This window comes from Neofelis nebulosa, chromosome 8 (genome assembly GCF_028018385.1).
Source record: "Neofelis nebulosa isolate mNeoNeb1 chromosome 8, mNeoNeb1.pri, whole genome shotgun sequence".
Classification (NCBI taxonomy): domain Eukaryota; kingdom Metazoa; phylum Chordata; class Mammalia; order Carnivora; family Felidae; genus Neofelis; species Neofelis nebulosa.
In genome coordinates this window covers 16,457,733-16,480,117 of record NC_080789.1, presented here as the reverse complement: position 1 = coordinate 16,480,117, position 22,385 = coordinate 16,457,733, and the positions used below count along the sequence as shown (strand labels likewise).

Here is a 22,385-nt window from a genome sequence, read left to right as displayed (position 1 = left end):
AAAAAAAAATGTTGAAAAAAAAATAATATAAAAACAGGGAGGGGGACAAAACAGAAGAGACTCATAAATATGGAGAACAAACAGAGGGTTACTGAAGGGGGTGTGGGAGGGGGGATGGGCTAAATGGGAAGGGGCATTAAGGAATCTACTCCTGAAATCATTGTTGCACTATATGCTAATTTGATGTAAATTAAAAAAAAATTGCATAAGTCAGACTCTCCACCTAGAACATCAGGCATCATAATGTCTATCTCACACCATCAGATCACTCCTATTCAGATCCCATTGGCCAGAACTCAGTCACATGACCCAATACAACTGCCAAGGAGGCTGGGAAATGTGGTCGTCCTGTAAGTCCCAGAACTGAGAAATGGCTCAGCTTTCACAGAGACTCTTACACTGATGTTACTTCTGCCTCCACAGGTTCCTTCACACTCTGGGAAGCTCATAGTAGGATCTTCCTTTACCTGTTGGCATGGCTTGGCTGACAGTGTAGCAACTAGGAGGACGTAATAGGATCTATGGAGGTTGGACAGTTGCCCAGGCCTCAAGTAGGTTGGGTTCAGGAACATCCAGACATTATACCATGCCCCCAAAGTCCTGGACATGAGCCCCTCAAACAGACACTGGGTGGGACAGCCCTGGAGAGTGTGTCTCTCCTTACGTTCTGGGAAAACAGTGTAGGAAGATAATTGGCTTCACTGTTTTTCTATAAAGGTAGCATGTCATGGAGCCAACTAGGACTTGTCTCCTCTTACCATTACAAAGGACGAGGACCCTTGGTTCTTGGGGGTAACCCCTACGTCTCCAGGGAGTATCCCACATGGAGTTTCTCCTCCACTTATTCTCTACTTCTCTTGTCTCTCTGCGGACCTATAATTCTCTCTTTTTAAGCCATCCCCTGTATAGTATCTCTGCTCTGCTGTTTCCTAGACATGCCAACCCTCCTTAAAGATTAGGGGGGAGGGGTATCTCACAGAATGATGGAATTGAGGGATATGAAGGAAGGCAAGATAATGAAGAGATAGCCAAGCTAAGAAGACTCAAGGGACAGAGAGAAAAGATATTTAATTGGTAGTACCAACAAAATTCGGTGATGTGGGGCTCTTGGCCTATTTCCTACCCAAGGCCAGCTTCATAATTTGCAGGCCTCAGTGTAAAATAAAAATGTGGGATCCTACTTAAAATGCAGGAAGAAAATTGCCATCAAAGGTACTAATTGTTGTTTTTTTCTCTTCTTCTACAGTCTCTCTTAGGATTTTTCATGGTACTTTTTATTTTCTATTTATTGTCATTCTAAGTAAAGAAAAATTAAAAATTATAAATTAGTAGCATGAATGTACCATTCACCTTTATACTGCTCACTGTCAATTTTAAAGTTTTTATTTATTTATCTATTTTTGAGAAAGATACAGAGAGCAAGGGGGGGAGGGGCAGAGAGAGAAGGAGACAGAATCCTAAGTAGGCTCAATGCTGTCAGCCCAGAGCCAATGCAAGACTCAAACTCCCGAACCATAAGATCATGACCTGAGGTGAAATCAAGAGTTGATCACTTAACCAACTGAGCCACCCAGGTGCAATGCCAGGTTGTTGTTTTTTTAATTTTCAAAAATGTTTTATTTCTTTTTGAGAAAGAGACAGAGAGACAGAGTACGAGAGGGGGAGGGACAGAGAGACAGGGAGACACTGAATCTGAAGCAGGCTCCAGGCTCTGAGCTGCAGCACAGAGCCCAATGTGGGGCTAGAACTCATGAACCGTGAGACATGACCTGAGCCGAAGTTGGATGCTTAACCTACTGAGTCACCCAAGCGCCCCCAATGTCAATTTTAAATGCAAATAGAAGAGCATTTAACTCCTATGCATAACCATCAAAGGTGCACAATTCATGCTCTTACTTGCATACATACCTCGTTTTTACCACAACAGTAGAAATGCTGTACCAAACTAACTCAGTTACTTTCATTTCTTAAATCACCCATCCTCTACCCAGAATTATGAGTAAGGAAGGAACAGAAGGAAAAGGAATGATAGGTTGCCTATGTTTTCCTTTCCTTCTGTACCTTCATTTTCAGCTTAAGTAAGGATCTGATAGGGTTCCTTGGTTATTTGTGGTTCTTAGAATATCATTGTTTTCCTTCTGTGTTCTAAGAAAGTTGTTTTAAGTGGAAGGTATGGCTTCTGGGGGTTGTCGGTGCCCTCATTTGGCCAATCATAGATGTGCTCACCTTGTGCACCTACATTGTGCTCACTTTGAGAGTCTCACTGAACTCCTACTCACCATGAATCTACTAAAATTTGTGCTGGGGACATGACAACTACTATATGTGAATGGGGGGACAAGGAATGGCAGACATGCAAACTGGGTGTATTTCTTCTGCTCACACACGTGCTTCATTGTCCAATCCAACTTCACTTAATTATTGGGAATTTCAAAATGGCAATAGGAGAGCATTAAACCAAGCTCAGGAGGGCTCATCCTTCTAAGCAAAGAGCTCTGCACATGCCCACGAAGCTGAAATAGGCATTTGGAATTTTCACAGGCACCTCCATCTAAATGCATCCCAAACTGATGTCTTGATCTACCCACTACCACCGCCATCAAATATTCTCCTCATCTCCTCTTCCCATCTCAATGAATGGTTCCACTCTCCACTGTCTTGCTGAAGTCACGCACCTGGTAGACACCTTCCTCTCCCTCACCACCAGCCCCTCTCCTCTACCACATCCAATGCACTGCCAAATCCTATTGATTTTCACCTCCAAAATACACCCCAATCTGTCCACTTGTATTTATCTCCACTACTCCTAGTCTAAGCCACCATCAACTCTTACTTGGACAACTGTAATTACCTCTTAGTTGGTGTCCCTGCTTCCATTCCTGCCCCTTACAATTCATTTTCCACATGGCTTTCAGAGTGATCAACATAAAATGTGAAAATGAAAGTGTGTCAACCCCTGCTGCTGAAATCCATTCCTTAACTGGCTCCTTCTGATCCTTGAGATCAGAAGTTCAAGTGTTCAAGTGTTCCTTCCTCAGACAGGCCTTCTTGGGCCCCCAATATAAAGTAGGCCTGCCCTACACCTCCCCCATTCTTCTCTCTCAGAGAACCTGTTCTTTCCCTTTGCCATGCTTATCACCACTCGAAACTATATATTTGTGGGTGTTTCTCGAGCCAGCATATAAATTCAAAGAAGAAAATACTCTGTTTCATTCACCGCCTTATATACCCAGCAACTAGCACAGTACTTGGTCCTTGGTGGGCACTCAAACCTTTTTTTTGAGGAATGAATGAATGGATTCATGAGGTCAAGGAGAAGGAAGAGCCTAGGCTACCTCCAGACCTCTGGCTAAAGAGGACAGGGAGCTAGTGGTGGCACACAGAGGAAGGAGCGGTTCTGAGGGGAAAATAATCAATTTGGCAAGAGAATGAGCTGATGTAGGTGAAATTGCCTTATAAGCTATAGATATCATAAATGCGCAGTAGGAAGTAACAGAAGGCAGTTCCTGTTGGTGTGAATTGAGGTGAACATATCATCAAAACCAGTGTACTTTAAGAGTAAATGGGACACTAGAAATAATTATGTTTGGGTAATAGGATAAGCCAAGACTAGCCAGGCAACAGGACGTATGGTCACCCTAGGAAGAGATTATAAAGACAAAGACACAGGTCTATGTTATAGGGCCCAAGAGCAAGAGGCTCTTCTTCCCAGGCTTCCCAGGCTTCCCAGGCTCCAAGCTGGGAAAGGTAGTCAGGGAAGACTTCCTAGAAGAGTTGCTCCTTGAGAGATTGGTAGACTTTGGACGGAGGCAGACGAACTGGAAGAGTGTTTCAGGAGAAGGGAACACATGAGCAAAGGGCAGGAGGCAGGAAAAATGAAGTTAAGTTGGTCATTCTCATTCATCCTTTGATATTATCACCCCTCACCACCATGTAGCCCATAGTTCCCTATTGTGGAGTCTTTTCTCCAGTAACAATCTGTTCGAGGATTTGAAACCTTGATCCTCATCATCGTCCTGTCCCGTGTGGGTAAGCAACCGGAGCAGCTGACCGTAACTGGTGTCATCTACGGGGTCCAGGGGTCCGGACCTGGGACTGACTAATTAATGAAGCCATTTTAGGAGAAGCTGTTTTTTGACCAAGATGTCTGTAACAGAGTTTTTCCAATCATGCGTGAGTGGGTCAACCAGTAACTTTTTTTTTTTTTTAGTAATATAAAATAGAGTGGAAGAGAACATTCCAGAATTTATTACAAAAGTAAGGGTAAATATTGCTTTGTAAAACTTTTGTTTCAGTCACATTCACATGGATGTATGGGTCATGCTCACAAATATTTAAGAACACTGCCTGAGTCAGAGCCTTTTTATTACCTCCTCCTCCCGAAGAAATGGCTCCTTGGGAGAAAACGAGCTGGAGGTCCGTGATGGTAACTGGATGCTTTCCTAAGATTCAAAATGCAGACAGAAGAGAATGCTCCAGCTTTTGGATTTTGCATTCTAAAAAGGAGCCAGAAAAGCATGTCATGGTAAATTATAAAGTGCTTCTGTTACCTTCCTTTCCTTCTCCACCTCCTACCCTCCTTCTATCCATTAATAGGTTCATCAGTGTGGACCAGACAAAACAGAGACGACACAGGCTGCCATGTAATACTGACGCATGGAGTGGACACAGTGACTGATCATGACCCTTAACCGTCTCTCTAAGATACAAAATGACCAGACCTCCCTCCCGTCCATGAACAGATCAACGCTAATCCTCAGACAGCCATGCCAAGCCTTTGGGTTTCCCAGGTTGCTCAGGGTGAGCCAGAGACTGATAAGCAAGCTAAGCAAATTCCCAGGGTTCCAGCTACTAGGTCAAGTTCCTAAGAGCCAACGGATCCTGCTGTACTCTTCCCCACCCATGGAACATTGCAGCTCGGGTCACTGCACAGGCCGCTGAACAAATGCCCAGTTGGCCCGTGAGCCACGCCTTGATCGCTTCACTGTGGGAGGTCAGTTTCCTTTTCCCCCAAGAATCCAACATTGAACTTCCCAGTCCGTCTTTTCTCATTATATAAGCCAGCTGTTTCCTGCCGCCGCCTGCTGGGATGAGAACACTGGCCCCAGGACCGGTCTCTCCCGCAGGCCGTGCCTACGGCCTCTGTCCTCTTGGATCTCCGTTTCCTCATCTGCAAAATGGGACAGCCCTCCCTTGCCTTCCCACAGGGCCGTGGGGAGGATCTGGTGGCCTCGTTGCCACTTCCTTCCCCTTCTGCGAGCGAGGTGGTGGTCGTATCATAAGCCACTGCTCCTGTCTGCCGTCTTGGGGGAGCCCGAGGGGTGGGGGTGAGAGAGAGGCTGGGGTTGGTGCTCACGCGAAACGCTGACCCAGGGATACCTCCATCGTACTTGGCCCCCGGCCCACCCACAACTTCCCCAGCAATCTTGCCGCTGCCGCACCTTAAAACCACCCAGCAAGAAAAGGGGGAAAGTATTTCTCTCAGTGAAGCCCTCAGGTCCTCCCTCTGAAACCAGAGCTTCGGGGAGAGCAGCGAGTGAGCCGTGACTCAGTGTTTAGTCTGTGGCATTTCGTGTGCGGACGGACTCCGGAGGGTCTAGCTAAGCTCCCAGCAGCTCTAGGAGGGGTCCATGTGGGAACGAAGCACACTCAGAGGGCGGCTGAGCCCGGCACAGCCGAGGCTGAGGGGAGACACCCGTCCAGAGTGAGTGAGGACAGAAAGGTTAAAAGGTAGCCCTGAGTGGGTGAGTTGGGGTCAGGCAGGGGATGGTCTGGGGCCAATCAAGATAGACATCCAGGCGGAAGCTTCTGGAGCCAACGTGAGGCAGTTTGGCAGCCAGAGAGTTTCTTCCCCCCCATGGATCCCTGGCAGGCAATGTCAACAGCGCGGGGACTCGTCAGGGCCCCACGCGTGACCGAAGCAGGGGAAGAGCTGCCGGCCCACCTCAGGCTTCGGTCAGACCCCCCACCTCGAGCCCAGTGAGCAGGCAGGGATGGTGCCCCCACATCGCAGCCGCTCCAGACGAGGAGAAACTCACATGAGAAACATCTGCTCCTCTTCATGGGAGTAAAATGGCCTCTGTGTGTGCTTTTCTGTTTCCTCCTCATGCCTCCCCTCTTCGATCTCTCTTTCCTCTTGACTTTTGTAAACATAAAGTGTGGTGCCAGGGCTCGCAAACCAAATCCCAGAGATATTGGGGTGGGTTTGACGTGTCATTTGCTACCACAAAGGCCTGCTTGCCAGGGGGAGACATGTCTGCGAGGAGAGGGAGGGAAGGAACGGGGGGCAGGGAGCACGTCGGAGGTGTGAAAGGAATCCAGGGAACGGGGACGAGCTAGGCTCACACCTTGGAGATGTCACCACCTTCTCAGCCCATGTGCTTAGTGACAGCTGTGGAAGCTTTGCTTGGTCCCGTCCTTATGTGGAAACCTCCTCAGCCCCAGGCCATGCCTTCCACCTGCACCTTATTTCATCCAAAGCCTACTGCCAGGACTCAGCAAGTCATAAATAACGGTAAAATAAAGAACATCCAGTGGATGTTAAATAGTTCAATAAATCAGGCTAACTAGACTTCTTCCTGCTGTCACTGGAGGGACTGGTCACAGCAAAAGCAGCTGTTCCCCGCTGGCCACTAGCCACTCCCTGCATGGCCACACCATGCATTTGGACTAATAACTCAATCAGCTTGGAGCACCCATAATTATTTCCTTCTAACGTTATTGCAAAGTCTAGCTACTCTCTCAGGCTCTGCCTTTTATCTCCTGGCTTCCCATTTCCCAGTTATAGGAGACCAGATATACTCCTGCTGATGACCCAAATGTCTTCTGAGGAATGTCCTTCTGACTCAGAGACTGAAATGTGAAAAGAGAGTGGTGTCCTGAACACAGAGGTCACTCGCTTACTGGTCTGGATAGGGGGAGATATGACGAGGAACAAAATAGTCCTTGTGTCATAGCAAGAGAGAAGGTGCTTAATCCCCTTCCTTCAAAGCATATCATTTTATCACTGCCTGACATCATAGTTTATGTTTTATATGTATCTTCTTGCTGTTCCACTACAAGGTAAGCTCCGTGAAGGCAGAGACCTTGACTTTTAGGGTTGATTGCTCACTACTGTATTCCAGTGCCCCAGACATTGCCTGACACATAGTAGGCATTTGGTAACTATTCATCCAATGGATGAATGGTTGAATGGACCTCTCTGATCAGATTGGGTCATGCATGACAAGTAAAATGTCTAACCACATGCACACAATGAGCACAGATATGCACGCACACCCACACACAGGGGGTAGTGAGGGTTTGTGAGTGAGTATGATAATGATTCTATTAATTCAGACAGTCATGGCAAAAAGTCAAGCTTTTCTGTGCCAGGGATTGTGCTAAGAGTTTATGAGCATTGACTCAGTCAATACTCCCAATGTCTTGTGCTATTTTAAAGCTGATAGAACTTTCAGAGAGATTAAATGACTTGGCAAAGTCAAGACTTAGTTAAGAGCAGACCTGGGACTTGAAATCAGGTCCATCTGCCTATAATGTCCCTACCTCTTAACCGTGATACTTCCTCAAAATCATCTTTTCAGTCAGACACTCATTGTGTTCAGCAAAACACTATTAGATGATTATTATTTGACTTCTCATGGTTGCCTTATCTCCACTACTAAATTAGAACTTCCTAGTGAGGGACTATATCTTATTTCTTTATTACATTCCAAACAAGACCTCGTACTCTGACCTGCACATAGCAGAAACACAATGAGTGTCTATTCCATTAGTTAATTAATGTAACCATTGGGTACATAACAAAAGAGAAGTCAACCACAGATGACACCCAAAGAAAGAAAGAAATGATAAGATGGAAGTGTCAAAATGGCCCTACCTGGTGGGAAACCTCTGGTTGCTAGGGTCAGGTTTTATTCCTCTTTATATTTTCAATTGTTCACAAAAGTCTTGGCATCATCTTTGATGCATGAATTAAGAAAAACTGGTTCACAACCTGTGAATTTCAGAGTAGTGGAATTGAAGAGTCTTGAGGGGTGTTTTATCTAGACATTCGAAGGCTTTGATGGATAAGCACCTATTATGATGCCCAACATACAGAAAATACTCAAACACCTTGTTGAATGAGTCAGAAGTGGTCTCATAGTACCTGACATGGTATCTGACATAGAGAGAGGATTCAATAACTGGTTGCCAAAATGTACGATTAAATGATTTTTGCTGGTCTAATAAAACTGTCTCCATTTATCTAGTCAGGCACATTTTTGCATTTATTATTTCAGTTAATCCTCATATCAACTCTATGGATCAATAATAATATAGGAAACTAAGGGAATGGCCTGGGAAAGAGGGCCTTCACAATTCCATCTAGGCCTTGTCTGATGTATCACCTGTATTTTATAGGTAAAGAAACTGAGCCTCAGAAAGGTTAAGTAATTTGCTTAAGGTCCCACAGATATAAGGGGTGGATATAGGAATTGAACTGCTTGACTCCGAAAGTTTAGCCATGATGCTTGGTCCTGTCCCGTCGGTTCCTTCTGGCAGAAGTGCTGTGTCCTGGCATCATAATAGTCCTGGGAAACCCCTAAGCCAGCTACTGGAAAGAACTTCAGATACATGGCAGTGGCTTAAGGTGGCCCTCAGTCTTCTGACTTCCCCAGTGTTCCACAGCCAGAGTCCTCCCTGCTCTCCCTCCTTGGCAGTAACAACTTCAAAGCATGGGAAAGAACACACAACAGTTGAGGGCTCTTGGCCCAGTGAGGTGTCCAGTATCCAAGTTCTTTGCTTTTGTTATGTAATTTAGGTCTCTCAAAAACATATGAAGTGGATTTTGATCTTATTCCCATTTTATGGAGGAAAATACTGAGGCTTAGGGAGGTTAAGATATATGTCTAAGTTCACACAGCTGGTAAGTGGCAGAGCTGAGTTCAGACTCAGGTCATCTGGCTTCCCAAACTCTTAAGCACCATGACTGCTTTATTTACATTTATGGTGTTTAGAAACTACCAGTTAGGACATTACTGTTGATATAATAATTATAATCATGGCAATCATGTAGTTACTTATTGTTTGCAAGGCATTTCAAAGTGTATTCTTCATCTGATCCCTCTGCTAGTGTTATGGAATGAGTAAAATGCCACATTTTACTGATAAGAACCTGAGGCTAATGCAGGGAAACAACTAAAGAACTGGGAATTTGAACCCAGGCCTGGATGATTCCAACAACTGGATAACACCAACACCCTCCTGGTATCCCTGTCCTTACCCTTAAATTTTCTGGCATTCTTATTTTGATGTTACCCTTGCCCTCGAAGTTGTACTACACACCTCATCTGCTCTCCATGTCTTGTACTGTATATTTCTTGGGAACTACAGTCAGGAAGATTACAGGGAAATACAAAGACTTGATGTTGATGCCTCAACCCTCTACCTTCTACTGCACCGATCAGCCCTGGTTGTCTGCCCTGTCCCACAAAATTATTAGGGCTCCGCTCTCACAAGGACTTTAAAATAGATGGATATTGGAAGGATGCTCCTGTTCCACCAGAATGCATTTGGTTAGAAAAAGTGTGATATGGGGTACCGTCTCATTAACGAGCAGAATGGCTTCATCAAGTAGGATCTGAAATCATCCCTTCAAGCAACTACTAACCAACAGAAATAGAGGTAAATATATGTGCAGAGTAAGAAGTGCAGATGTTAAGTGGAATGCCCTTTAGCATGTAGGTTTAGACCCTTTCAAATTATGTTACAAAATCTATAAAAACCTGTTGGAAAATGAGTAATTCAAAGAGATGCCTCTGGGTGTTTTCCAGAATAAGCAAGTTTTGTTGTTATCATTAGAATCAACATTGTCAGAGCGAGTCTTACACATTAATTGAACTAGCAAATGCTTCTGAGTATAATTTTAGCAATCAACGAATTATATTAATAACCCTTAACGTCTGTATGAATTTATGGTGTGCAATATTTTTTCACATATAATGTACTGTTTTGTCCTTACCCCAACCATTGAGATCTTTCCATTTAGATAGAAGAAAACTAAGGTTCAGATCTGAGATTCCCTGAATTCAAATTCATTGTTTTTATTTTTCTATTACTCTTAAATATAATAATAATAATAATAATAGAAATTAAGGGAATGGCCCGGAAAAAGCGATATTCTTTCCCACCCTTACAGTTCTGCCTGGGTCTTGCCTGATGTGTTGTTCTTCTTGTATTTGACTAAGGATGATGAAAAATGAGTTAAATAGATGTGATTCCTCCCTTCTGGATGATTACATTTCGATAAGGCAATAGTGATGCCCATCTAAAGAGTATGTATTTCTTCATTCATCAAATACAAGGACATGGGGCTTTGCTGGCACCTAAGGAGCTCTTGTGAAAATTACAAAAAGGCTCTTCACCTTCTGAGAGGATGTGACCCCAGATAAAGACACAACTACCAACCAGCAGAGCACTGGTCAAAATTTTAGCCCCCACTTGTCCCTCAAGCTAGATACCTTTGTCTAGTGTACAAATTTCACAACCAGAGGCAGAGACTCACATTCTAGAGGAGGAGGAGAATATATATATATATATATATATATATATATATATATAGATCATTACAGTGATGCAACAAATTTCATTTAAAAATTTTTGAAAAAGACACTACAAGAGAATAAGCTAGGAGTTCCATTCAGAATTTTACTTTCATACTCTTGCTGAGGTTTGAGAAAGCCCAACTAGTGATGTCCTTTTTTCCCTTCCTCAGAACCAATTGGAAGATAAAATTTAGAAATAAGCTGTTATCAGAGACTTTAGGTCGATGGATAAGTAGACTTCTTCATGCTAAAACCCCAGAATCAGACTAATTTACCCATCTGGTCAGTTGCAAACAGTTTCAGATTTTCACTGCATACCACCCACCTGGACCCACCCTGGGGCCTAGCCATGCCAAACTCAATTTTTGGAGAAGGCCAGCAGAATGTGTGCTTCCTGCAAAGTGAATTATATGCCAGAGAAAGAGGGAAGAAAAGGTGGAGACTCTCATTCCCAGTCACCTATCCTAAATTCACAATTTCAAACATTTGAAAGGCTGGGAGCTCTAACAGAGCTTCTCCTCCATGGAAAGAAACACCAGACGTGAGGAAGAACTCCCAGTCTACCCCACTTCCCATTTAATGAACAGAATGATGTATTCATTCCTATTCCCAGAACCGGACCACAAGCAGGGGCCATAGCTGTGCCACTTTCCATTTTATCTCTGTGGTACCTAGTAGGAACTCATTAAACATCTGTTGAAAAAAATGTGTTGACTGAAATGATCAGAAAGGCTTCCAGAAAGGAAATAACATTTGGGTTGAGCCTTAAAGAATGAGTAACCAAGAAACATCAGTGATTAAGGGGATTTGGAAGTCGTTCAATAGGGCCACAAGATTTTGTGAAAAGGGGAAGATTGGAGGCAGCACGGGAGAAAGCGGGTCATAAAATGCCTTGTGTGCCAATCAAGCAAGTATTGGAATACAAAGAAAAATAAACAAGGATGAACCATAGATGAATGTAGTAAGGTCTGGGTTCACATGATAGTAGATGTGACCTTATGGGTATGCCTTCTCCAGACCTCCTATTCAAATACCCATGGAGATGCTCCAAAAGGTAAAAACATCTTCAACAGGGTGAGAAAGATAAGGAGGCATAGTAAAGTGCATGGTTTCTGGAAGCGATACATATGGTAAGAATTTTGAGGAGAAATTTGAGCAAGGTAGGGAGTCAGAAGTGCTAAGTTGTTGGATGGTGGGGGTGGAGCAGGTCATAACTCTTTCCAGAGTGTTTAGGGTAGGCCTGCTTGAGGAGGTGGCATTTGAGGAAAGATCTGAAGGAGCTGTGGGAATGAGTATCTAGGGGAAGTGTGCCAGGCAGAGGAACAGCCAGGGCCAAGGGCCTCCAGCAGGGTGCACCTAGACATTCCAGGAACAACACAAGGTCCAGGGTGGTTGGCGTGGAGAGGGCAAGGGGCGGGTGGGAGGAGATGAAGAAACGGGGCAAAAAGGGATGTCACCACAGAGGCCTTGAGGACACTTGAAAGGCCTTTGACTCTTCCCGTGCAGGAAACTGGAGACTCTGGGGTTTTAGTAGATAAGGGTGTGATGTGACTAAGTCTCTAAAAGGGTCACTCAGATGCTGTATTGAGGCGAGGCCATGGGGGGACCAAGGATGGGAGCAGGGAACCAGTGTAGGGAGCTATCACAGTAATCCAGCTCAGAGAAGGCAGTGGTTTGGACCACGGTGAAAGACGGGAGATGGGCTTATTCTGAACCTATTTTGAAGGGACAGTCAGCAGGATCTCCTGATGGATTGCTTAGAGGTGTGACCGCAGGGTCAAGGATGATAACACCATTTGTGGCCTGAAAAACCAGAGGGGTAGAATTGCTGTCAAATGACTAAGTTTGGGAAGACTTTGAGGGAACAGGTTTAGGGGATAAAAATGTAGTGAAGTTTTGACACGCTGAGTTTGAGACATCCATCAAACATACAAATGGAGATGTTGGGTCTACAGCTGGACATTTGAGTAAGGAGTTCAGGTGAGAGATGCCTGGGATGGAAGTTTCAGTTTCAGAGTTTTCAGCATGTGAGTGGCATTGAAAACCATGAAGCTGGATGGGATTATCAGGGGAATGAGTGTAATCCAGAAGACCAAGTCCAATTCTCAGAGCTCTCCAACAGTAGCAGAGGAGGGAATAGCAGGGGAAACAGGGAGGGAGAAGCCAGAGAAACAGTAAAACCAAGAAGGTGGTACTCTGGAAGCCAAGGGAGGAAGTAAATCGAGAAGGAGAAAGTGATCATCTGTGTAACATGCAGCTAATAGGCCAAGTAAGATAAGGACTAAGAAATGACCCTTGGATATGGTCTCAGGTTAGGCAATGGGGACCCCAACCACAGTACTTTCAGTGGAACAATGGGGCAGATCAGAATGGCCTTAAGAGAAAGTGGGAGAAGAGGAAGTGGACACAGAGTATAGACACCTCTTAGAAGGAATATAGCTGCAAAGGGAATCAAAGAGTAGAAAGGCTTTGGAAGAGCAGAATCATGGGAAGTTCATTTGTTTTTAAGACGTAAGGGATAACAGCACATGTGCATGTTTGCGGATTTGATCTAGCAAAGAGCAAAGATTGATAAAGTAGGGAAAGAGGGGAGAATCATTGGAGATACTGTCGAGTGATTGGTTTTAGATTAAAGCCTGCGTAGCACATTTAGTGTAAAGAAAGGGCTGGCAAAGAAGGTGGGACGGACACTTCTATGGCACGGACAGCAGGGCAGGTTGGTCATGGAGTAAAGGGCTGGGGGTGAATGGGGACACTAGCTAAATACATTACGGTATTTCTGAATAACCAGTGTACGTATTTAAATTGAAAGTCCAAAACTATAATAAAAACTAAGATGTATATGGCTTTACAAAAATATACAATATTGACAGTGATGACAAGAAGAAGCTGGCTCTATAACTCAAATTTAAACTTTAAAAAAACTAGGAAATACGTGGTAAAGGGAGGCAGAAGGTGAAAAGATAAACAAAACTCATGGATTCAGGGATTAAAAGCAATGGACCCTCAACTCTGATAATTAGAGAAATATGGATTTCAAGCATATTTTATAATTTCAGAGATAACAAAATCTGTAGTAGAATGTAAAATAAGTATTTGAAATTTGGATGCCCTAAAATCCAAGAAGTCTGATCGCTTTTCCCTATAAGCCACATGGGACAGGCCAAAGCCACGCCCAGAATGAGGCCCCAGAAGTTTGAAGGCTCTGCCGGAGAAGCAGGAAGTAAGTAGCTAAGCAGCTTACTTCACTTTTATGTTTCCTTCCAGGGGATTTGAATTATTTGTGAGATTTGGAAATTTGAAGGCAAGCAAGACCCCCCACATATCCATTGAGCAAACAAGGACAGGTTCTGTCACCTGTAGCCATCATCAGTGTCATATGGATTATAATCTTGGGGCATCTGCTGAGTTCGGCTGCAGGAAGGTCTCTGCTCCTTCTTAAAGACAGTAAGAAGCCCACATTCCTCTTCTCTGCATTCTCAGAGAGCCCTGCTCCACCCACCCTCCCTTCCTCTCCTTCTCCCCAACTGCTACCCTTCCCTACACACACACACACACACACACACACACACACACAGAGCCCCACTCCTTCCCAACACACAAGCAGCTGGGTTCTCATGATTGGAATGATACGAGGTCTATTTATTTTGGGTTAAGAAGAAAATGTTTATAATTCACAAAGTCAATGAATGGTTTCCTAGCAACTTCTTGTACAACTATTGTGAAATAATATTCCCTTTCTTTCTTTCTCTCTCTCTCTCTCTCTCTCTCTCTCTCTCCCTCTCCTTTTCTCCCTCTCATATCCTCTTCCTGACCACCAAGGATTCGTTTTTTTTCTGTTTTAAATAACAGAACACATTGAGGGTTTTATAAAAACTGGGAATCTTTCTGTAGGAAATACATGTAAATATGTACATATTCACTCACAATTCAATTGTGATGTACTCAATTCCATACACGATTCAAGGAGTTCATGGAATTCCTGAAACCTACCCGGTTAATAACCCTGTCCTACACACAGGTGACATAACATTCATTTTCCATCCCTCTCATCCAGACAAGGAAAAAACAAAACAACAGCACATGGTTATCCCTGCAAAAATATGATGGACTCCACTCACTTCAGAATATTTCTTCCACCCTTCCCCAACATTATTCGTTCAAACCCCAAAGCATCAGTGCTCCTGCCCAGAGGGATCTGATCTGCCTGCTTCTGCCTGCATTCCCCCAGCCAGCAAGCATTTGGGAAATGGGAACATACCTTATGATGGCCTGAGGAGAATGCCATTAACATAGGCAACTCAAAAGCCTTCCAAACCCAATGAAAATGGCATCAGTGGTCTCCTCACCCGGCTCCATTTCACAGGCTCATCACCACTGGGTGTTGACCATCTGTGAGTGCCCAAGAGCCAAGGCCAAGTGCAGAGGCTGCACTGCCCTGGACCCTTAACAGAGCCCAAAGTTGACTTCATTGCGTCATGAGGCCCCAGGGGCCTTTTAAATGTCAGCTTAGATCCTTGGTCACATCAGTGTCACCAGGTTGGAACATCTTGATCAAATCCTTTACAAAATGAAAAACACATTGAATAAAAGAAGATATTAACAATTGTCTTGCCCTGAATATTCTTCTTTAGTTCTCCTCAGAAACAACCTTCTGAAATATCACTTCAAGGAGCCAATATGGCACGAGGATTAAACAGGTAGCCTCTAGAGTCAGAGTAACCTGGTTGGAAACCCGTTGCCACCACCCACCGGCTGTGTGACTTTGGACATGCTTTTTATCTCTCTGTGCCTCAGCTCCATCTGTAAAAGGAAACCAATAACGTTGAAAGATACCTCTGGCATAGGGTTGTCATGTGGATTAAATGAGTCACTATGTAGAAGACACTTGAAACAACATCTGGCGATAGGAAGTGCTCAATAAATATAAGCCACCACCACTCTTCCCATTTTACAGATTAGAAACTAAAGCTCAGAGGGCAAAGTGACTCTCTCAAGATCACACCCCTAAGCTACATCTCTAGCAAGTGATTCTAAGGACTGGGGTCACGGCGGCCCATCTGTGATGCTTCCAATCTTCCTTGAACACCAAACCCTTCAAAACGATTGCCTTTTTAAAATCAGTCTTTGTGACACTGCATCATTCCTGTGATAGTCCTGCCCAAAATGCAAACCTGCGTCTTACTATAAGGAAACATCACACAACCCAAATTGAGGGCCATTCTTTAAAAACAACTGGCCCATACTCTTGAAATATGTCAAGGTCATGAAAGACAAAACGTGAGGGCTATTCCATATTGAAGGAAACTAAAGAGACATAACAATCAAGTTTAACACACAGTCCTGCATTGGACCCAGAACCAGAAAAAAAATTTTTTTTTGCTACTAAGGATGTTATTAGGTCAATCGGCTAAATTTGAATAAGGTATGCAGGTTAGATATAGCATTATATCAACATAAATCGCCTGATTTTGGTCATTGTAAGAGAATGTCCTTGTCACTTAAGAAAATATACATTGAAGTATTTCAAGATAAAAGGACGCCGTGTCCACAACTCCCTTTCAAGCAGTTCAGAAAAAAAAAAAAAAAAAAAAAAATATATATATATATATATATATATATATATATATATACACATATACATATATATACATACATACACACACGCACACACATGGGGCGTGGGGGGAGAATGACAAAATAAATGTGGCAAAACGGCAACATTTAGGGAATCTAGAAGAAGAATATGAGGGAATCTTTGTGCTATTCTTGCAACTTTTCTCTAGATCTGGAATTACTTCAAAATAAAAACATTTTGGAAAAAGAAACACAAAGAACCAATCTTCTCCCTGCCAGTGATTGCCCCTGAGCATACAAAGTGTGGGGTAGAATTTCTCTGCGGCCTCACCTACAGATACAGCTTCATTCCAGAGAAGACTTCCTTGTTGATGTTAACACAGTTGATTTGTTTTTCCAAGAGAAGATACTCCACCACCACCCATTGGACCCTTATAAAAAGAGAGACATTTCAAAATTAGAAGGCATTATTCTCTCTTGTCCAAGAGGATGTAGCAATTTCTCACTCCTTTTCCCCACTCCTGAAAACTGTCCATGGTTACACTCATCACTCAACACCCACTGACAAAACCCTTTTTTGTCTGCCAGATTTTCACAGGCTTCTAAAGAATGCGGCGAATTTGCCCTGCCTGACTGTGGTTCATTTGTGCAAAATTCCTCAACCCCCTTTTCCATTCACACTTTCATCGTCCGTGCCCTTTTGTCCCGTAGGCCCCTTAAAAACAGCACCACAGAGTGAGTGGATGGTCGGGGCCAGGGGGGAGGCCGCAGGCCACTGAGTCAGCAACGGTAAGCACCTACTGGCTACTGCCAACTGAGCCAGCTGGGAAGGAGGCAAGCCTGGCCCGCCCTCACAGAGCTTCCACTGGGCAAGGGAAGTGGAACCAAAGTTTGGAGGGTGTTGCCGAAGGGAGGTGCAAGGTGCTGGGGGGGGGGGGGGGGGGGATGGGGAGCTGTAGAAAGGGAGCCGACTTATCCTGCCCAGGTCAAGGGAAATCCTGTGCCATGGATCAGGGGGAGTTGGGTGGGGAGTGGGGAGCAAAAAGAGTGTTTTCCACTCATAAGAATAAACACCTGTACTTTTTTTGGAAACAAAACAGCACCAGGGGTAGAAAAAGGAGTGAGTGATTCTTCCTTATCTTTTCACCCACGGGGATACCTATTCTCAAACTCCGTGTGCACTTCCCCTCCTACCTCCCTGCCACCTGGGGTCACCTGGCCACACCCAAAGCTGGATGGCCTGTGGAAGGAGAGCACTTTGACTGGCACTCACCAATCATGATTCATCCCAGGGCTGGGTAAGGGCTCAGCCTCTCCAGAACAGCACAGCCACCATAACGCAAAGCCAAGCTGTTCTCCCGGTGGTGGGTAAGGTAGCCCTGGGGCTGCTGGGTAGGAAACCAAAGGTATCTGCCTCGCCCTAAGCCAATGTCTCCAGCCTTCCCTCACAACTCAGACAATCCGGTTTTGCATACAGCCTCAGGGCAGTGGTCCTCCAACCTAAACACGCATCATTATCACTTGGAGATAGAAGCTTCTGTGCTTGGCATCCTTCCAGATTTTGCCCTATGACCACTTTATCAGCTATTCATTTGTATCTTTTATAATGAAATGGTATCATAAGTATAGCCCTTTCTTAAGTTCTGTTAGGTCATTCTAGTGAACTATCAACTGGAAGAAGGCACAGGGGTCATGGGAACCCCCACTTGTGGCTGGCATTGAAGAAAGGGCAGCCTTGGTGGGGTGCTTGCCCTTTAACTAATGGATCTGATGCTAACTCTGGGTGGTTAGGGACAGAATTGAATTGAATTGTGGGACACACACTTGTCAGAGATCTGGTGTAGGAATGCACTCATTTAATCCTTATATATATCACATTATCATCATTGTCCCCAGCTTAGGGACGAGAAACAGACTGACAGGGTCCCACATTCCCATGGTCACATAGGAAGCAGTGGAGTCCAAACTGAAACTCAGATGGGGGTCTCTAGAACCTGAGCTCTAAATCCAGGTGACAGCTGAACACAAGGCCAGGGTACCACGTACCTGTTGCGTACGTGAACGATGCTCCGGTGTTGCACAACGTGGAGCCCCGTAATCACCTCCCCAGTCCGGGTTAGACTCGTTCGGTCATGAATCACCTGGGGCATTTGTTAAAAATAGGGATTCCCAAGGCCCTTCCCCTGAGGACTCTGATTCAGTACGTTTGGGGTGAGCCCTGGGAACTTTTATTTTTAACAGGCTCCCCAGACGGTTCTGACCACCTGGCAAGTTTGGCAAACGTGGTGCTGTGCCACTCTTAGCAGCCTCCTTCCCCAGCTGCACGGGAGGGCCAAAGAACCTGCCTTGCTGCCACCCAGTATTTGTCTGAGTACCTGACACGTCCCTATACAGAGATCCTAAGAGCTGGATATGGTCTCCTCCAGTCTCCACACCGTGGCTCAGTCTTCCACGTGGAGGAATTTTAACCAATTAGGCAGTACGAAACCAACGCAACACGGCCAAAGCCAAGCCCATCCACAGCCCCACTCCTGCTTCCTGCTCTTCCTCCTGTGTTCTCCAAGTCAGCAAATGACCCGCCATCCACCTAGACGTCAGGGCCACGAATCTGTGGCACATCCTTCCTGCACTTTCTCCTTCACTCCTCCACTCCTGGTCACCATTTTCTAGCCATTTCTTCCTCCTTTGTGATACAAACCAGCTCGTCCTCTTCTTCCTTCCGCTGGAGGACACCCCACTCTATTTTTCCCCAGACCTGCTTACTCACCAGGCTTTCTGTCCTCGTCCTTCACACCCACCCCATACATGCACCCTCTGGAGGCAGACTGTATACTCCAAAGATGATTACGACAACATCTCCCATTTCACATGCTCTTCTAGAATCTTCTCACTATTCCAAAAGAGGTAGGGTCTAATGTCCCTTCTCTTGAGCATAGGTACATTTTTGTGACTATTTCAATCAAGAGAGTATGCAGAAGCGATGTTACCTGACTTCTGAGGCGACTTCCTGGTGGTGACTCAGATACCCCTTTGCCCACTGTGACTGACACTCACTCTTGAGACCTTCAGTCTCCACCTGTGCCTCCGTGTCGGCAATCAACTGCCCTGAGACTGCCGAGCCAGGAAAGAAGCCCAAATTTGCCCACACTCAGAGACCACATGGAACGGCCCCGAGGCTACGTGAAGAGAGATGCCTGACAGGCTCTCAGGGGCTCCAGCCCCTTCGGCCACCATTTGGCTGCAACCACGTGAAAGACCCCAAATCAGAATTGACCAGCTGAGCCCCTTCCCAAATTCCTGACCCAAAGGAATTATGAGAGATGACAAAATCATTGTGGTTTGAAGCCAGAAAGTTTCTGGAGTGGCTTTTGCATGCAGCAGCTGCTAACTGGAACCCTCTTTAATGGACACACAGTGGCCAGAACTATATGAAGCCAGAGAGCAAACTATTTGTTACCATTCAGCATGGATATTGAGAGGAAGTGCTTTTGACAGGGGGATTTCCTCCTCATTGAATCCTGTCTTAAAAACAAAACAAAACAAAACAAAAAAACAATTTGGGCTTGTGCTTTGTCTGGATTTGGGCAGATCTGGGTTCAAAGAAACCACTTTGGCTGGGTTGGTTAGACACCACCCTTCTTGGAAACTGCACTGCATTGAAAGAATGAAGAGAGGCCATGGATGAGGAGGGAGAGGAAAAACACACCAGGCAGAGGCAGTAGTGGGGTGGGGGGGGGGTCCCTATCTAAGGCAAGAAAAAGAGCAATATGTACTCAGGACTGCAAGAAGGCGAGGGGCCCTTAGACAAGTGCCCACCTTGGAAAACCCTGTTCCAGGGGCTTAAACAATTCAAGTTTTATTTTTCTCATTATATTAGAATCGTGTCCATGAGACGCCCATATGATCTTGGCACTGGACAACATCTGTGCCCACCAGCCAGTCTTCAATTGCCCAAACTCGCAACTGTTTAGGGGCTTTTTCCCAAGTCAGAGCAGGTCACTCTGCCCTCGGGTAGGAGGACCGAAGTGTGCGTTCCACACTGGCTCCCACAGTCCCCTCGAAGGGTGAAGCTCCAGGTGCCCATGAGGGATTGTACTTCATGGCTCACCCTTTATTGCCTTTCTCCCCATCCTTGTCTCCTGTCGCCTCTCCCTTTTCAGCATTTCCTGGGATCACTTACCAAATAAATGACTTGCATTCTGTGAAGCTAATGCAGCAGAAGCAAGATGGGGAAAGGCAGGTGCCGATGCTGGAAAAGTAGGCAGGGACCAGAGAGGCAGGGACTTGCTTGAGGACACACAGAAGTTAGAGGCAGCGCTGGAATTGGCCTCGGCCGATTGGGCAGCACATCTATCCATTTCAGGCTGCCCTAAGCTCACTAAGAAGCCAAGAAACAAAATCACAACTTATAATCTTGGTATTTCTTCCTGCAGATGACCTCACCTGAATTCTTACCTCTCACGGCTTCCTCCCACCAAGTAGCGCCCACCACAGAGCACTTCTCTGATGCTGAAACCATCAGCAGACCAAAAAGCAAACAAAGACAAAGATTCAGTAGGAGCTGGGAGCGCCTTACAAGTATACCCACATCAGTCAGCTCAACGTCAAAGAAACACCCCAAGTCAGACTTTGCCCAGTGTATGCCTCCTCCATGTGCTAGCTGTGTGGCCAAGGACAATTTTCATAACTTCTCTGTGCTTCCTCTGTAAGTACAGATACACTCATAATGCTACCTCACTGGGTCATTTCACAACAAAATGTACAACATGAACAGGTGCCTAGGTCATGCCTGACCACCGTATATGCTTGGGTAATAGCCAGCCCCTCTCATTCCTCCTACACATTCGCTTTTTCCGAACAGAATGAAAGATCAAGTAGAGGTGTATTGGTCAAATAATGGACTCCATTTGCCTGGCGTTTCTCAGCCTACTAGCTTCACCTGATTATTTCTAGGAGGCTAATACCTCATTACAATAACACTGCACTCTAATACCAGTGGGCCCATAAACAGAGGCCCCACTAAAATAAAACCATTATAATCATGGCTCAGATTTAATCACTGGCTAGTGGGCTCCCCAGTGGTTTGACCAAGAGCCAGGCAATAGTCAAATAATCAAACTGCAGATGCCGGGATAGCAAATCAGCTCAAATTTAAACAGTGGCAGAGACCCAAACTACAGTGGGGAGAAAAGGGGGAGGGGGAGGGGGGGGGGAGACGCAGGCTCACACAACGTCGGAATTTCCCTTCCACGGCCTCCCAAGTTAATTGGCCCGTAAAATAACTGGGCTTGTTAATGAATAGTAGGCTCGTTCCTGAGAGGCATCTAGGTCAGGCAGTCACTCTGGGCCTGCTGGCTGTTGAGGCTGCTCTTAGAGGTGAAAGGGAGCCCTCTTGAAGACAGAGGCATTATGATCCCCATCCTACTGGTTGCTCACGGGCACTCCACTGGTTGGAAGGAGGACCCCGAGCCATAGAACCAATAATGGGAGGGAAGGAGAGGCAGGTCAGTTTTAGCGGGCTGAAGCTTACACAGTTTGAGTGCCCACTAAAGAAAAATAAGACTGGGCACCTGGGCGGCTCAGTCAGTTAAGCGTCCAACTCTTGATTTCGGCTCAGGTCAGGATCTCACGGTTGGTGAGATCGAGCCCCGCATCAGGCTCTGTGCTGATGGTGTGGAACCTGCTTGGGATTCTCCCTCTCCCTCTCTCTCTCTCTCAAAATGAATGAACATTAAAAAAAAAGAAAGGACAAATAAGACAAACTATGCATATAAAACATGTCCGACCATTCAATACCACCTTGCATGAAAGAGTGGTCATGCCAACCAACCAACCCAAGGAGAAGTTTGAGGGAGGGGAACTGGAATGGGAAGAGTTAGCGGTCTTAGCCCACTGCAGCTCAAACACCTTACAAAAACGTAGGGCCACGTGGGCGTCAAGCTAGAGCTGCTCCTCGGCGGGTGAGAGGTCTGAACCTTCATTAGCTTCACGGTATGCCCACTGCAGTAGGGAACTAAGACCACCAACTCCTGAGTGTTTCCCGTTTTGCTTCCCGCTGTCATTCCATCAGCCCATGAATGCTGGTGCTACCTAACTTCAGAGATGGGCTGCCACTAAGAGCATGGCGAGCGGAGCCCATCCCAGGGTGAGTGTCTGAAGGCACACCAGACTCTTTCCAAACCCAAAACACCAAGTGCTTTTGATTCCTCGGCGGGCAGTGCT

General features: G+C 45.4%; 1 long non-coding RNA gene across 1 annotated transcript; it reads right to left on the bottom strand.

The window, feature by feature from the left end:
- Window positions 1-3,733: 3,733 nt before the first annotated feature.
- Window positions 3,734-21,558, bottom strand: LOC131483933 (uncharacterized). Its single transcript, XR_009247942.1, has 4 exons — window positions 21,391-21,558; window positions 16,495-16,594; window positions 4,371-4,496; window positions 3,734-3,818 (listed from the first exon to the last, which is right to left on the bottom strand). It is a non-coding gene; the product is annotated as an uncharacterized LOC131483933 (long non-coding RNA).
- Window positions 21,559-22,385: the final 827 nt, after the last annotated feature.